Source organism: Dioscorea cayenensis, chromosome 6 (assembly GCF_009730915.1).
Source record: "Dioscorea cayenensis subsp. rotundata cultivar TDr96_F1 chromosome 6, TDr96_F1_v2_PseudoChromosome.rev07_lg8_w22 25.fasta, whole genome shotgun sequence".
Classification (NCBI taxonomy): Eukaryota; Viridiplantae; Streptophyta; class Magnoliopsida; order Dioscoreales; family Dioscoreaceae; genus Dioscorea; species Dioscorea cayenensis.
Genome location: NC_052476.1, coordinates 13,582,969 through 13,602,384, shown reverse-complemented (window position 1 = coordinate 13,602,384; position 19,416 = coordinate 13,582,969). Strand labels below are relative to the sequence as shown.

At 33.5% G+C, this 19,416-nt stretch overlaps 1 pseudogene; it reads right to left on the bottom strand.

The window, feature by feature from the left end:
• Window positions 1-11,637: 11,637 nt before the first annotated feature.
• On the bottom strand, window positions 11,638-16,282 carry LOC120263657 (annotated as a pseudogene).
• Window positions 16,283-19,416: the final 3,134 nt, after the last annotated feature.

The following is a 19,416-nucleotide window of genomic DNA, read 5'->3' as shown; positions in this document are numbered from 1 at the left end:
CATGTTTTGCTAGTAATGAAATTCAAATAGAAGTTCTCTATCAAATGAAAAACAAGAACTATTAAGGCCATGTGCTCCATCCTGACTTCATAAACTTTTACAAAGTGTACATAACTTTGATAGAAACGGCACAACTTCTCAATTTTATATAGGTGAAGTTTTTGCTTCATTAAGAGTGTTTAATTTCTACAATCACCCTTTGAATGACCATGGTACTAATTTGCTAATCAGCAAAACATAGTACTCAAAACACGTATCACTAACTTGTTATTACCCTTTAAACTTCTAAATCAGTGGTAATGCTAAAATAAAAGTTGGGTTCCTATTAATGTTAAGTTTATCTGAAAGGTTGTAGACCCATCTCAGCAGCAATATTTCGTACTAAATCTCTTGGTTGAGCTTTAGTTAATGGATCTACTAGATTATTGCAAGATCTCACATAAGTTATGGTAATAATACCATCAATTATCAATTGTCCCACAAATTCATGCCTTAGACTTATATGTCTTGACTTACCATTATATATTTTATTGAGCGCTCTTGACATAATTGCTTGACTATCACAGTGCGAAGAAATGGCTGGTATTGGTTGTGGCCACAACTTTATGTCTAAAAACAGTTTCTCAATGACAAGATCCCCTTGCGTATATCTCGCAAGTGCACGGGTTTGTCGAAGTAATAATCCCGTGTGAGCGGGTATCGAATCCACAGGAAGTAGGGAGTAAAAATACTTAATTCGATTCTTAGCTATGTGAAAGATCAATGATGATGAGTGTGACAATGATTCAATTCTCAACAATAAAAGCAACAAGTAAGAGAGCAAAAGTAAAGAAAGGGGGTAAGGCAATCGATAAAGATGGGGTACTCGGATAATGCTCCGCCTATGATAACTATTTCAAGTGCAAGAACCCTCTATTATGCTTCCTAATCAATGCAATGGTGAGTCATGGAAATCCTTAATTACATAGTCCCAAATCTAAGGTCAACTATGCCTAACTCTATACATGTCCCGGAGGAGAAATCGAACAATCTCAACACCTCGCACTCGCATAGAGTTGCAATGAGCTCTAGGGATTCCAAGTGATAAATCTCTTTCTAATTATAGACCTAACCCTTTGGTCCAGGTGGAAGGTCCCTAACCACAATTGAGCCCTAGATACTAAGATCACCTCAACGCTTCACTCCGTTGCACGCGCAACTAAGCCCCAGCGGAAGTTCATCCCTTAGACCATTCACTCTATTATGACCGCAAAGAACTCGAGGAACGGAAGTAGAATCTATCACGTCATAAGGGAAAGGGGACACTCCTGTACCTCTCGACTACCCTCTCAACCCTCTCCAACCTAGCTTTGTCTAATGCTCGTGGTGTGTCACTCACTCACAAAGTTACCAACAAGAACTCTCAACCCTAGTGTCACTCTAGGGGAAATGTTCATACAATCAAGCATTCAAGGTTGGAACTCACAATAAACATCAATTTATTGAAAGCATAATAAAGAAGTTCAAAGAAAACAAATACATCATAGGGTTCACAATACCCTAGTACTCACTAGGGGTTTAGCTCTCCATGGAGCTAAGTACAATCAAAGAAATAGAATGTAAAAGCAATGAATCCATAAAGAAACCCCCTCGATAGTCGTGTCGATAGTCTTGTAGAAAGTCCTATACTCGTCGTCCAAGGATTCCCTCGTCCGGTATAGGATACGCCTCAACGGAAGCTCTCCTACCAATCTTCTTCCTAAGGAATGACGATGTTGGAGCCATAGAACCTCTCCAAAACCTTTGCCAATACCCCTCGAAACCCTAGCCGAAGCCTTCTCTCAAGTTAGGGAAAAGATGGAGAAAAGAATACTAAAATCAGGGCTGATTCGGCTTTAAATAGGGTTGGAATCGGGCGACTACACGGGCGTGGATAATTTCCACACGCCCGTGTGGATCCTCTGATCTCCTGTTTTCTCAGCCGGCTGTGAACAATGCTGTTACAGTACTTTCTACCATGTTGCTACAGTGCTCTGCTACAGTATCTGGTCTGAATAGCTTCCCGAATCCATACTTTCATCGGAGTAACGCAAACGGGCACACGTTCACGTCGTGGATCACTTGCATCTTCAATGATAGGCACGTTGGTGAAGCTCTTGTTCTATGTGCATAAGTCGGAATGCTCGAGTGTGACTGCCTTTGTGCCCCTCCAAATGGATGTGCCAACTCGAATACGAGGAGGTTGGCACACACTCTAGCATCTTACATCGACCTATGTCTTCGCGTTTGAACCTTAGCAAGATTTCCTCCAAAATCGGTGCATTGTAATCCACATTGGCTTCTATCCTTCATACTTGGCCTCACAACCCTACCTGCACGAAAGTAACATAAAAACACATATATTATTGTAAAAACTTGAGAAAATTAATGCTCAACATAAGGAATGAACGCTTCACATTCATATCGCACAAGCATTTATCACTCAACCACTCTCCTTTTTTGCCTGTTGCTGCTAAGGCAATAAATTCAGACTCCATTGTGGAGTGTGTTATACATGTTTGCTTCTTTGATGCCCAAGAGACAGCCTCGCCTCCTAATGTAAAAATCCATCCACTAATTGACATTTTGTCACTAGTACTTCTTATCCAACTAGCATCGGAATATCCCTCTAATATAGCGGGAAAACTATCATAGAATAAGCCCAAGTCTTTCGTCCTCTTAAGGTATCCTAAAACTCTTTTTATTGCATTCCAATGTAACACACGTGGATTTTTAGTAAATCGTGATAATTTACAAACTGCAAAAGCTATATCAAGTTTAGTATAATGCATAGCATACATAAGACTCCCTATAGCACTAGCATATTCTAGTTGAGCTATTGCTCTTTTAGCATTTTTAGTCAAATTAATGGAAACATCATAAGGAGTATTTGCTTCTTTAATATTCAAATGATTCAACTTAATTAACACTTTCATAATGTAATGAGATTGACAGAGTGCCCATTATGTCTTTTAACTTGGACACCTAAGATTGTATCTACCTCACCTAAATCTTTCATTTAAAAATTTGAGGATAGATATGCCTTAGTGTCATTTATTCCTTCCATGTTAGTACTAATAATTAGCATATCATCAACATAGAGACATAGTATTATACCAAAATTATTATTGAACTTAGAATAAATGCATCTATCAGCACTATTATGCTTAAAGCCATATTGTAGAATTACATAATCAAATTTTTCATGCCATTGCTTTGGTGCTTGTTTTAGTCCATACAAAGATTTTGTTAATTTGCACACTTTCTGTTCATTTTCTGGTAGAATAAAATTTTCAAGTTGTTTCATATATACCTCTTCATTAATCTCACCATTTAAAAATGTTGTCTTAACATCCATTTGATGAACTTGTAAATTATAAATAGATGCTAATGCAAATAACACTTTGATAGAAGTAATTCTAGCAACAGGAGCATATATGCCAAAATAATCAATTCCTTCCTTTTGTTTAAACCCTTTTACCACTAATCTGGATTTAAAAATATTTCCATCTTTAATTTTGAATACCCATTTGCATCCAATTGGCTTACAACCAGGAGGTGGATCAACCAAAACCCATGTTCCATTAGACATTAGAGAATCCATTTCATCATTAATAGACTCTTTCCAAAATGTCGAGTCTCTTGAAGCAAGAGCTTCTTTATAAGTATTAGGAGTTTGATCTTCTTCTATATTTAATAAAATAGGAATTTCATTTGTTATTTCAGTTATCGTACCTTTGACTAAAAAGACTAAAGCTTGAGAAGAATTAAAATCAGAATGAAGGTTCTTTTCTTTTCTAGTTCTTTGACTTTTCCTTGGTTCAACTTCTTTGACTGTGCTAGTTCTTTTAATTTTCTTGTTATGATCATCTAATGTTGTATTAGGAGTTGACTCACTTGTGGAAAATATGAAGAAATTTATTTTCAATAAATTGAACATCTCTGGATTCCACAATGACATTAGATTCTATGTCTAATAATCTATAGGCTTTAGAATTTTCAACATACCCTATAAAAACACTCTTTATAGCTCGTGGCCCTAATTTAGTCCTTTTAGAATATGTTACTCTATAAAATTCTAGACAACCCCATACACGAAAATAACTTAAATTTGGTTTTCTACCATTCCATAATTCATATGGAGATGTCTTTGTCACTTTTGAGGGAATTCTATTAAGCACATGACAAGCACTTAATAATGCCTATCCCTAGAGAGAATAAGATAATTTAGCACTTAACAACATTGCATTTACCATATCAACAAGGGTTCTATTCTTTCTTTTAGCCAATCCATTCTGTTATGGAGTGTAGTTCTTTGATGAATTATTCCATGTTGTTCACAAAAAGAATTAAATTCTGTTGGAAAATATTCCCCACCTCTATCACTTCTAAAGATTTTAATTCGTTTTTCTTTCTGATTTTCAACATTAGCTTTAAATAATTTAAATTTATCAAAGACTTCATCTTTATGTTTCATAAGATAAACATGAGTGCATTTAGAGTAGTCATCACTAAAAGTGGCAAAGTACCTATTCCCTCCTCTAGTCAAATGTCCATTTAACTCACATATATCAGGATGTATAACTTGTAACAATTCAGAATTTCTTTCTATTCTAGGAAAAGGTAACTTAGTCATTTTTGCTTGAATGCAAATTTCACATTTATCACGATCACCATTTTCATAAGATATATATCCATGTTTTGCCATAAACTTTAATGATTTAAAATTAACATGTGCTAAATGTGAATGCCATAAAGTAATTGATGAATCAATCATATAAGCAGAAACTTTCTCAGTATTATTAATATTTGAAGTTACAAAAAGTTTAAGCATTCCATCACAAGCATATCCTTTCCCTAGATGATCCCATTCTTTGAGAGAATAAGGTTATCAGCTTCTAATACAGTCTTAAATCCTCCCTTACAAAACAAATTTCCAGACACCAAGTTTTTTCTAACTTTAGGAACATGAAGAACATTGATCAAAGTGAGTTTCTTTCCAGAAGTGAAGAAAATCTCTATAGTCCCTTTTCCATGAACTTTAACTGCATTATGATTGCTCATTAACACTTCATGTCCATCAGCAGCAATCTCGTAGTCTTTGAACAGATTCTTATCATTACAAATGTGAATGGTTGCTCCTAAATCATACCACCAGCCATTGGTGTTTGAAAACACAGCCATATTAACTTCTATAATTATAGAGATATGTAAATCTGAAACCATAGCCACAAGGTCTTTTACTTGTTCTTCAACAATGCTAACTTTGTTGTTTGAACCAACAACAACATGATCCTTCTTCATTTTCTTCTAAAACCTTCACTCCTTCTTAAAATGCCCTTTCTTCTTGCAATGAAAACATGTGTTGTTCTTCTTGGGACCAGAATTGTCTAAGTTCCAATTGACGTCCACGAATTTCCTCTTCTTTTCAAATCTGTTGGACTTGTTCACATCAATAAAATTCATATTAGAGTCAAATTCTTTTCCGGATCTCTTTCCATCTCGAATTCTAGTTTCTTCTTCAATTCTGAGATGCTTGTGGAGTTGTTCTAGAGAGAAACTTTCAAAAGAATGTAAAAATTTCTTTCTATAATCATTCCAACTTGGAGGAATTTTGGCTATGACAACCCCAACTTGTAACGCTTCATTGACTTCAACATTCAAGTCCTTCTATTTAGAGACTAGGATTTGTAGTTCATGCACTTGATCCAATACAGAAACATGATCGAATATGGTAAACTCAAAGAATTTCATAATAATGAACTTATGTGCTCCTTGTTTCTCAGTGTTGTACTTAAATTCCAAAGCTTTCCAAATTTCTCTTGGTGATCTGAATAGAAGTGAAGAGATTGTACAGACGATTCAAAAGAGTGTTCAGAATGTGACCACGATATAACAACTCATCTTCTTGGCGCTTGACACGTTCTTCCTTAGCTTCTGCAAATTCATCAGGAGTCACGACTGGAACTTCTTGCAGACCTGGATCAAGCACGTACTAAATCTTCAAAGCAGTGAGAAAGAACATCATCTTGTCCTTTCAACGAGTATAGTTGGTGTCATCAAAACGATCAAGCTTCATTAAGTCTTGGTTCTTCACCTTGAAGGAAGTTTCGGGGTGTTTCTCCATTTTAAAAAAAACAGTATATAAATTCCTAAAAATTGTTAGAGAAAACAAAGATTGAAGAAGGATTTAGTCGATTTTGAGGCGTGTAGAAACACTATCTTTTAGGAATTTATCGCCCTCAGGTCTGCACTAGGTTTTGCAACAATTCCCTCAGGATACAACAAAATCCCAAGATCAAACTTTGCAGAAAAAGTAATGATCTTCTGTGAGAACTTCTCTATATTTAAAGAAGATGAAGAGGTGTGAACAACGGTTGGATTTGTATTTCAGAGAAAATGACTAACATCTCTTCATTATTTTAATTCAACCCAAGATGCCCCAAGTGCCCGTTCACAGATTAAATAAATAAATATATAATTATAATATATATATATATATATTGGAGGACCTACTTGCACTTTTCTCAAATTCAATTATTTAATTATTTTATTATCTTGTATTATATAAACATATGTTCGTTCTTCTCTTTATCCGATGTGGGACTAAACTATTCACACATACTACACTAACAACAAATACATAATCCAAAGATAACAATAATTACCCAAGTATTCAAATACAACTAACATTAACATGAGATAAAGTTTAATTCCACTCTCAAAACAAGCGCATACCAATTATAACAAAATAGTCACAAATACATTATCAAAAGATTTATCCAAGTATTTAAATATAACTAACATGAGTTAGATCCATGAAATTGGATCCAAACTTAAATTAATTTCATCATTTCCATCAAATCTTTGCTCAAAGCTTGTATTACCACCAACATCACCAAAATCTTGCAAATTTACTTCTTCATGGATATCCACATCATCTAATAAACAAAATAAAAAATAATACTATTAAAAAGATCATATTTTTATGAGAAATAAAATTTCATTATTAAGTTATTAACTATACATTTAATAGTAAAGCCTTTGCTAACTTTGACCATGATGATCATCAAATATGGGAATAGCATCATCTTCCTAAACACTATCATCCATGATTTCTTCATAATCAAGTTCATGAGGAAATTCATCTTTTGCTACCCAAAAATCTATCTTATTGATACAATCATAATCGACCGGATCATAGCTCATTTTCTTGAATTAATGTCTTTGTGAATTTAAAGATATAATAAATAAAATTATAAAAGTAAAAATAGCTAAATTATAAATTATAAATGAGAACTTTTAATACCTTTGTCATAAACGCAAGTTACAAGTCACATTTACAAGGTCATTTAACCTTTGATGCTCCAATTTGTTCCTTCTTTTAGTGTGGATGGGCTAAAACATACTACTTTGATTTTCACAATTCATCTACAAAAGGTATTAAAACACATTAGTAAATAGCAAGGTATAAATTAAATTAATATTTAATACTAAATATGATTTGGAATCTAAAACTAACTTGGTTGCATATTTTTAGCTGGCAAAGCTGATTCACGACTAAAACTCCCTAGTAAATCTTGATATATTTTGATTTTCTTCATAGCCTTCTTACTATTGCTACATATGTTACTTTACTCTAACAAATCAAGAAGGCCTTGTATTACTTTTGGAATTTCCACAAATGTGCTTTCATCATATAAAAATGTAGGGTTGTGAAAATAAGCGGCCACATGAATGTTGCGCTGCAAACGCTTATCGCATCTTTCATCAATAATTTTGATGTAATGATCATACAACCTTTTCTTGTCATTGAAGATAGATATAATTCCTTTACGAATTCTAAACATCCTCTCATAAACATAACCAAGAGAGGGCTTCTCATCAACATCCACAACACGAAGTAGCTTAATTATTGGAGTTGCTATTTTCACCATCAACAAGCAATCTTCCAAAAATTTGTTATCCAAAATAATGGAACTAATCAATTTACCCATGGTGGATTTGGACAATCTATGACTAGTATAGCATTTATATATCACCAATGCTTGCAAATCATGTTTGTCATAAATACTTTTTAGAGTGATAAAAACAGTAATAAAACGAGTTGCTCCTAGGCGCACAATTTCTTTCCTGCAACCATATCTTTTTATTAACCTACTCAACATATAAATATGGTTGCCCATAAAATGGTTACCTTAGAAACCCTGTGAGGCAAGGTCAAGCATATAATCCATCTTCCCAATATCTCTCAAAATCAAGTTTAAGCAATGTGTAGCACAAGGAGACCAGTAAATGTGATTATATTTATCATGTAATAGTTTTCCTACAATGATGACAAAATATGACAAACTAGGTAACAAAGAAGTATGGTTAAGTAAATAAAATATAAATCTATCTCTAATAAAATAGCAATAAAACTAAAAGATTTGAAATCACATACCTACAACAACAAAATTACTAGCATTATCTGTCACTAAATGTACAACATTTGAAGGTCCAACCTATTCCACAATATCTGAAAACAATATTTTTTTTTCAAATTTTTGGCATCCTTTATGATATCCTATGCATCAACATATTTTATAAAAAGATATGCCATTAGGAGAATAAACCAAAAAATTGATCAAAGTTCTTTGTCTTTGATCACTCCAACCATTACCCATAATTCTCCATCTAAAACTAGCCCAATTGCTTCTAAAGTTATCAACAAGCAACTAGCATTTTTTTCTACAATTCTTTAGTAAATGAATCTTCATATCATTATAAGATGGGCCTCTATATCTAGATCTACACCCAGCAATGGCATCCAACACTGCTTGAAAGTAGGGTGACCTTAATGCATTAAATGGAATGTACGAGTCATAAAACCACCCTGCAAAAGCCTTATGCACTTTTGAATTGCTTACTTGTTAGCAAATGCACTCTTCGTTCCTGGTTGAGACTCTGGGGTTAACCTTGGAACCATAAATTTTTCAATAGAATCCTTGGCTTTTCTTTTCCCTAAATATTTTTCTATTGTTGTTATCTTTTGTTGTGCCTTCATTGGAGGATTAAACTCTTGAACATTATCCTCTTCAACTTCTTCATATGCATCTTCAAATGAATCCTTTCCCTTTTCTTTGGTAGAAGTAAGAAACCCCGCCATGTGCTTGTGGACATCATTAGGAACTATTTACAAGCCTTTATATTTCCCAGAATGCAAACTAGGTGATACTTCATTCTATTAATTCCACCACCTTGATATTTTGATCCACAATAAAAGCATAAGATAATCTTTTTCCCTTGAGCATTATTAGACACATTGAAATGTTTCCAAGCAGGATCAGTCTTCAAACAAACATTGCCACTTGAATAGCTAGATGATTATGTATTACCGGCCTTTGGATCCTACACAAAGAAAAATCAACCGATGCATTGCCAATTTATGAGTTTGATCTCTATGGTGATACATCTTTATGAAATATATAATCTCTAGTATATATTATGCATATGATATACTCATATAATTTTAAAAAATAAACAATGAAAAAGAGAAATGTTACCAACCTACCATATATCATGAGCAAAATTAGACTAATAAAAGTCTCCCTTTTAGTTGTTCACCTCCTTTTACAACCTACAAAGATGATATCTTACAAATGTGAGGAGAAGCCAAATTATAGAAAATTAATTAATATACCAAAAGACAATTTTCACTCTATATCCAATCAAATAAGCAAGTCAAATATTTGCTTAATGATCAATTGACTGCGTCGCTTGTGGGTGTATGAGGGCACGAGAGCCTTAGTGCCCCTTGAAGAAAATTTTCTTTTAGGCACTTTAGTTAGAGACTAAATTATATTTTTGTATTGGATGCATGTATTATCTAATGCCTTCCTAATTCCAATATGGCAGATAATGATAATTCTCTTCATTGCGCATCTATTCACATGAGTGTTTCAAAATCTAACAAAGTTATTGTCAAGTAATTCACTAAGTCTTTAAAAAAAAATCTTTATTTACCTTAATCTAATAAAGTGAATAACACCTTGTAGATGGCAAAGCTTATTCTCAAAAGACCAAGAGTAAGGAGTTCTAAAAAGTAAAAAAATTAAAATAAAAAAACAAGTCAAGATAAAAATTATGAGTCTACGACTAAGATTTTCAAAGCATGAGTACAATAGTACAAATCATTCAAGAAATCTCAAACACAAGTGAGTAACTATGGAAATGATAAACAAAATCTAAACAAAACCTCATACAAATCTAGTGTTTTTGAGAGGTTGGTGGAATCACCAGAGCAAGCAAGAGATTGGTGAAGTCAGCCTCAATAGAGGGTTGGAGGAGTGAACTTGTGAAAGAGTTCAAAGAAATCAGAAAAAATAATAATAAAGAAAATAAACCCAAGCATTATCACCCAGTCGACTCGGCCAAGTCAACCGGTTCATTGTCGAACCAGTCGGGTCACCGGGTTTCTTCATACCTGATTCAATGGGGCATGCTTGGATCGACCACATGGCTAGTTCCTGGTTTTTTGGTTGAACTGCTGGGCCGGTTTGGGTTTGACTACCTTGAATTTAAGTAAAAGATAGGACAACTAAAGATATTATTGTCTTAAGTAAAATAAAAAATTATAGCGATGTCCTTACCATCATCCATCTTTGCTGACTACTGTTCACCACCGCCAACTAGCCACTGGTAATTGCCATCGACAAGGTACTAACCACCACTGACCGCCACCAATTAGCCATCGGCGTCACCCCGATAAGCCACTAGCCACCATCGACCACTACGAGCGGCCATTGACATCACGCCACCACTATTGCCGAACGACCACTAGCTACCGTCACCAGTCAGCTGTTGGCAACCGCCGTAGGTCAACCATTAGAATAGAACAAAGGATGTTATGGTAATTTTACCATATTTTGTCTAATCATACTTTCTGTTGTTCATTGAACATCAAACATGGAACAACATAAGTATTTCTGTTGTACGCATGTGAGAATCAAATGAACCCTTAAGGTAATATGATGGATATACATCAGTATGGATGTAATATGTACATTTAGTTGGCTATATAAATTAAATTGTCATTTTTTAAACAATCCAGAAGGTAGCTTACTTTTATTAGGTAGTTGGTTACCCCTTTTGGATAATTACTTAGGGCTCGTTGGGTGGACATGATAAAGAGGATATGATAGGATAAACTATGATATCCTACTTTTATTTTTTGGTTTGGTGGGCCAACATGACATGATAGCCTTATTTTACTAACACACTTTATCGTCAATTTGATAACTAATCATATGGGGAGAGTCATGATTGAAATGGGCATAATTGGATAAACAAAATAAAATTTATTTAGGCTTCTTGCTTGGCTTCTCTCCTTCATCTAGGGTTTTACCATATCCTCTCCTTTCATCGTTCCTGATGAGTAAGACATCATAAATGGTAGTTTTGTTTTTTTACATACAATTTATATTATATCTGGTCATTATTTGGCCTACTTCAAACGTTAGAATAACAAAATGCTATTAGATGGCTTATTTGTTGCACATCAAACACAAGATAGGATATAAGGTTATGTTCATATCCTTTCTTGCGTACTGCTATTCAGTACTCTCTAAACCCTTGTGTTTAGATAGTAACAATCCCTTTCTCCTTCAAGCTTTCAATAGGCTCCTTGAGGCTTATCTCAAGAGGTATGTAATCTATACCTAAACTTTTTGCCTTCTCCTTTGAGACCTAATATGTAGAGACAAATGGCTATTCATCCGCGCACCTAATAAAGCTGAACGGCAAAAATTAGGATATAATATTTGAAAAATTAAGGGTTCCAGTAAAAGCCTCTAAAGTTTTGTTTGGTATTTGTTTAGGTCTTTTTATCTAATACGATAACTAGTGTGGCAGTACAAGTGACATATTTTTATGATTCCACAAAAGCTTAAGGGCCTTAGATAAATAAAGAACTTAAATATGTAGTTTTCAACAAGATTAAGATCAATTACATCTCAATGATGTCAAATAATTGTTTAGTAATGTGTTCTTGTTTGAGATTAGCTTATTCTTGAAAAGTATGTCAGATTACAATACTAAATAAACTTTCAGAATCACAAAGGAAATAATTTCAAAACACTAGAAGGAACATTGTTTTAAGAGTATAGAAAGATAACTTACTTATGAGGGAGTTGAAGAGTTGGATATAGTTCATGAATCAATTTCACGAGCTCCGCCAAATGAGCAACTCTATCGACTAGGCAATATCATCCATTTGCCAATGGAACCTCAAACGCCAGGACATGTGCTAATGCAACATCTTTAACATTTACAATTCCATGCTTTGAATTTCAATAAGTGGAACCTTCTACAATAGCTTAGCCAACATTTAGTTATATCTATCAGACGTTAAATGATATATGAGATGATCTCCACAAGGACAATTTTTTGTCCTAACCATGAAGTACAATATAATGCCTATTATATTAGTAACACCTTATAGCAAAATACTATATTTTAAAAAAAACAACAATGCCATCCTTTCCAATGGGAAGGTTCAGTTATATATTTTAAAAAAATACCCATAGTGTTTCATATAAAATTAAGGCTCATAATCAACAGCTAATGCCTATATATATAAATCTTTCATAATTGTTATGGTGTTATCTTTCCAAGTTTCACCTTGACTATAAAACTAATAATTCTTGCTAAGTTTATGTGAAGTACGCAAAAAAGCAAATATGGCATGGCAAGATATATGTCAAAAGTTGACTTCAAAACTGAAATAATCATTGGTCTTAACTCCTAAACTAATGACCATGAAACACGTATCATTTATCAAGTTCAAGATTATAGCAGCACTTGTGTTTAAAGTTGGTTCCTGAAGAGGATCAAGGACCATTGATGGATTAATTGCTACTATTTCAATACCGGAATCCTTTGAAAACTTCCAAGCACACTCCTCTGCAAGAGTCTTCGACAGTGGATACCACAATTGATTAGAGGAAAATTTAATATTAGAAATACTCAAGTTACACAAATATATTTGGTCATAAAATAGTACAGAGGTGCATATTATGCAAAATAATACTAGAAGAAAGTATGACCATATTACCATTTAGGAAATCATATAACCAGAGACCACCAATAGAGTTTCACTAAGGGAGTTTAACTGTTCAAATTATTTGCCAAAGTGATTTTGAATGACTAACAAATTAAATATTCCATATATTAAGTCATGCATAAGCAACAAACTTCCAGCCAGGCTTACCACCATTATGCCAAAAACATTTCAACTCTTTCAAAGTAATTATTTAAAAACAAAAGAAAAAGTAAAAGTTGGTAATCCAATCTTGCCAAAGCAACATCTTTTTAAGTTAGTGAACAAATCAAGACTGATTTCTTGCATCACAATCCATTATAACATATTAACATCCGAGAGAAGATTGAATTATTTATACTCATAAAACCACTAGGATTAAATACTCATGGTTCTATAATTTATGTCATGATTATAACTGAAAATACTACAATATGAAAGCAAACCTTTTCACGCTCACAAAACTCTACACCAGAAAACCATATCTCATCAACAATCACATCAGGAGTACATGGTCTACCATTAAATTAAACTACGACTGAGGATGATGTCACAACCACCCTTTTGATGGAAGGGAATTTAGCACAAGAGTGCAAAACATTAAGGGTTCCTTTCATTGCAGGATTAATTAACTTGGCCTGAAGTATAGAAATTTCCTTTGGTGATATTTAGATGTAGAAAAGATGAAATAAAAAGTGAAAATAAAACTAAATGGTCTAAAATCTGAAATGTAGGTTAAATCTTACATGTTGAAACTCTTGAATTGAATGTCAGTTGTAATTTTATCCACGTTAGCAAGTGAGATTATTTGGAAAACAAATTGAGGACATGCAACAATTAAATAGACAATGATAGTAAAACTGGCCTAAAATAAATAAATGGACAAACAAATATATAATTAAGGACAATGAAATATTAGTGTGATAATCACGGATGCATCGACTAACCACATCAAATCAGTTAAATAATAATTATTTTATAAAAATAAATGAACCTTGGTATATTAACAAGCTCAGACAATGCAAAAGTTAACTATGGTGCTTCTCCAATGCATCCTACACAGTGAATTTGAGGGATGTTTACTACAATCTAAATCTTCATAGGTCCATAAGTATACAGTATAACCAATAAAATGTAAAAACTAGTGTTTTTATATGCCTTGCACGGGGCAAAAACCAGAAACCATTAAATTTAATCAATAGTTCATCTAAAAGTTTTCACTTACAAATTAGTATAATATGTGTGTGTGTGTATATAACTTCAGTCAGACGATAAAAATGCTTTGGACATGAACTAAGGCATGAACTAAGGGAACAACTTTACTAGTCCTTTTTTTTTCTTTTTCTTTTTTTTAATTTCAACAAATATGCATTTAGAGATTGAGCTCAAAAGACAAATAGTAAGAGGAATTTGTGGATCTGCAGAATTAACAAAGCAAGGAGAGGTTATATGGAAAACACATTCACATCCATCAACCACAACATCAAATGAGCCCTCTTCCAATAAATTTGCTTTGAATAGCTTAAGGCACTCACTGGCTACATCTAGAGCACACAAGTGTTATGTCTTCTTTGGATCACCTAAAAGATCATTAGACAATTACAAAGTTTGGAATATTTCTTTTTCCTAGAACAAATTCATTACAAAACTAATTACATAAGGAAACAATGCTAACAACTACACAAATGTAAAACAAATCCATTAACGTGGGCAACTTTATCAAATCTTTACAAATGTCATGTCACATCTGTTGGGTGTAAACCAAACATATTATTTGGATCTCATTACATTCTCTTAATATGTGCTAGGCTATTTTAACCCAACATGTTGTAGTTAAACTATACAATGGTGCATGAAGATCACAAAAGGCAAATTTGGCTAGTAAGCAACAATGATGACCAAACTTTTGAAATTTTTTCCTTTGATCAAAGTGAAACTTGATTTTTTTTTTGTAATAAAGAAATAAATATATATAAACTAACAGAGCATATAAAAACTAATCAATTTATAAAAAAAAATAAAGAAACATGATTAAAAACCCATGATTTGGTCTATGTATACTTTTGTTATTTTATTATCAAAATACCACTACATATATAGTGCCCAATGCCTTCTCTTTGGTCATTCATTTCATGCCAAGTCATTGTAGAATGAAGATGGTAAAGTCAGCATGAGTAAAATTTCTACTAACTTTTAACATGAGGTTTTTTCATTAAAAAATCAGAGTAAAAATTTATTTATTTATTATTATTACTCTTATTATTTTGTGGGAAAGAAATAGGCCTGTCCAAGGGCTGATCTACCCGCTCAAACCCGAAGGCCTGGCCAAAAATTAGGAGGTCTTGGATAAATATATAAAGCCCGATGACTGGGCCTTGGATAAAAAAAAAAGAGCTTGTTTTAAAAACGGGATGGATTTGGTTTTCATTGTTAAAAAACCGGTCCGGTGCGAATTATAAAATATATTTATTAATTAGTTTTGTACATACTTATATACACTAATGGTTTAAATTGTTATTGATTATTTATTAATTAGTTTTGCATATATTTATATAATATATATTTATTGTTGATTGCCATTGATTATAATGGTATAAATTTTAGTTGTTGTCATTGAATAAAGATGTGCATTTGGTATTTTAATTTTAAAGTGTTTTGTACAATAATATTTGGTCATGTTCACTGATGAATGTTATTGTTAATTTTTTTATAACTTATTTATTATTTAATGAAAAACCTATTTGGGCGGGCTTGGGTGGGCCTTAGTTAAATATCATCAAATTTTGATGGGTTCTGGCAAGAGTTAAAACCCATATTTTCGAGCCGTACCGGGCTTAGACAAGATTGAATTTTAATAATTATGGACTCAACCTGACCTGAACCTGGCCCATTCTGGCCCATGATAGGTTTAAAAAGGAGTGAAACTTGAAGGTTTTTTTGTTTAAGAAAAATTAATAAACCAAAAAAGTATATAAAAAAAAAATCACTCTATATTAAAAAGAGTATAATCAAGAGAACCCATGATTCTAGCAACAAACATAATAGAGATGGAGAAAGAGAAGCTATGGGTTTGATACCGAGATCACGAATGGTGGCCTTGACGGTGTAGCCGTGGTCGAGGAGCGTCACCAGCAATGACGTAATGTAGCTGGAGGCCCCCCTCAAGCACACCACCTTCCCATTCATCCTTTTTAATCTCTCTCTCTCTCTCTCTCTCTCTCTCTCTTTCTCTCGATCTCGAGATGCCAATCAGGATAAATGAAGCCATACATGTAGGTTCAAAATTATCTTTTTTATATATACATAATTTTCAAACTCAAAATTACTTATTTCATTTAATTTTAAACTAAAATGTGTTAACAACATAAATTTATATAAAATATTATTATTTTTTAAAAATTTTAAAAACATATTTTGAGCACTTTAAAACAATATGATGGGTATAGACTTATACATTAATAAAATAGTTGTAATATATAAATTGAATTGTCATTTTTTTTTAATAATTGATAAGGCAAACAATTCTTCCATGGCAAAGCAATTCAATATTCCATCTTCCCACACAACACTCACATACATTTTTCACTCCGCTAACGAGTATTTGTCTTTTCTTTTCTTTTTTGTCAAACATTTGTTAATTACTAACAAACAATATAAGTATTAAACTTTTAAATATGAAACTTCTTTTTATTGTTGGTATATACTTGTAATCTTATTTTGAATGGCAGTGACATTTACCAAAAGCTTTGTATATTATAATTATTTATCACTAAATTTAGTTATAAGTTTTACAAATCTACTTAATTTGTGATAAATTTGAAAAGCAAATGAAAATAATATATGAAGAAAATAAGAATAATAGTTTCTTTGAAATATTCTCAAATATAATAATTTCCTTTTATTTTATTACATAAGACTATGAGAAACTCTCATCCCATAATATAATATATTTGGAAACTAGGGAAAATTATTGTTTACATCTCATAAATTTCAAATATTCCTAAACAACCTCTCCAACTTTTACACACCCCGGATAACCCTTTCGTTATTGTTTAAGTTCTCTTTTACCCCCTATCGTACACTTCAAATGGGTACATGTTATAAAATTTCATTTTTGCCCTTAAAAATGGTGGGAAAAAACCTCCAAATTACATCATGTTTGACCTTTATGCATACAATTTTGCATTTTTTTTTGCCTTCCTGCTTGCTTTTTATCAAACAAAGTTTAGAAGAGTCATCACATCTTCTTCTTCTTCTTCTTCTTCTCCTCTTCATTTGGTTTGCTCGATTTGAATTCTGCCGGTTTCTTGATAAGGTGAGAATTTCTTCGTTGTTCTCACTTTGATCATTCTGCGGGAGAGAGTAACAATTTTTAAAAATGCAGGTTTATTATGAAGAGTTTTTGTGCTATTGCTAGATACAACGGGGATGGACGAGTGCTAATGTTCACGCGCTGACTTCTTAGGAATTAGTGTTATCTGAGATATGTGAGTGATGGGGTCTCGATGTTTCCCGTGTCAGGGTGAAGTTTATCACACCCGATGGACATAAAACGGTTTGTCCAATAGAAAACAAGGTTGACTTCCTCCGGATGTGTCACATGTACTCCATCTTCAAATGCGTTGTAATCGATCTTGTTGTTCAGACAGATAATGTGCCATTGTCGAATGCTACTGAAAACGAGTTCTTCTTGTTGTAAAGTTCTTATCTTTTATGTTTATCTAGTTGTAGAAGTTAATTATTATTTAATTATCCCAGTTTTTGTTTAAACATATCAAGTTTCCATTTAAAAGTTGTCTTCTCCGCTTAAACTATTCTGTTTCTGTTTAAATATTTGTTTTAACATTTAAATTTTCTATTTCTCATTTAAAAATTTTATGTTTTTGCTTAAAATATTGATTGTTTTCATTTAAACTGAAGTGTTGGCAGGAATTCGGATTCTAGGAGCGCTTCCGTTCCATCTCATGGCGAAACTGACGGTGTGGTATGGTTTCCTTACTCGTTAGATCAATCTGAAGTGTTGTCGTTGGATATCGAACAACATTTTCAAGGCGTTGAACATTTCAGAGACGCACTTTGAAATTTTGCAATCAAAAGGAATTTTGACTTCAAATTCCTGAAGAATGAAAAACACCAGGTGACTGTGGAATGCGCTGCCGATGGTTGTCAATGGTGCCTTCATGTATCAAAAGAATATAATAAAAATACTTTCAGAATCAAGACAATGCACCTGTCACACACTTGCGGTGGTGGAATTGGATCGGCTTACATTCAAAAGCGTCAAAAAAATGGGTAAGCGCAAAAGTGATTCAGAAGCTCAAGGACCGACCCTTGTACAAGGCCATCGACATTCAGAAGGACATGTTGCGGGAACATGGTGTCCACATTCCATACAAGCGTGCTTGGTTAGGAAAAAGAGCATGCCGGGTGGTCCTCGACGGCAGCTGACATCTCCGACTATGATTTGTTGCTTTGGTACGTGGATAAAGTGGTTGAGATAAACCCTCGGCAGATTACGATTATGGAAAGAGACGGTGAGCGTTTTAAACATGCATTCTTTTCTTTTAGTGCATGTATCGTTAGATTCAAGATGACCTGCAGGCCGTTGTTGTTTCTCAATGGTATCCACCTCCTTGGAAAGTATTGGGGTACTCTATTGGGTGCCACAGGCAAAGACAAAAATAATGGCTTTTTCCACGTCGCCTTCAGTATTGTCGACAACAAGACCGATGCCAATTAGACGTAGTTCGTTTCCAAGTTAGGTGATGCTTTATATGATGAAGGAGATTATCAAGAGATAATTGCATTTCGTGTCGAACAGGTCTAAGGGCCTTATGAATGCCATTGCGAGAGTCTTCCCTTCTTCCCCACATGCGTACTGCCTTCGACACTTGGAGGCTAATTTTATGAAAACCAATGTCAGACTTGGGAAGGCATTGAGGGAGGAGTGCTGGTCCATATACTTTCATATTGCATGGGAATCCACGGCTAAAGAATTCGATGATACCGTGAATGAACTACATGCCACATCACCCGAAGCCTATCAGTGGTTGATTCATAAATCGGATGTCACATTAGTCGAATTATCTGTTAATAGGTGAACGCTGGGGAGATGTATTCAAATGTCGCGGAGTCATTCAATGTGTGGATCAAAGAAGCTCGGCATTTACTGGTGACAAAAATGGTCAACTCCATAAGCTATTATAATGTTGATTTTATTTAACGCTTAAGAATTGTTCTTATCCTTTAAAACGTTTTCCTTTCTGTGCAAAAATCATTGTCTATGTTTAACTATCTGGATTTTCGTTTAATTTCTTATT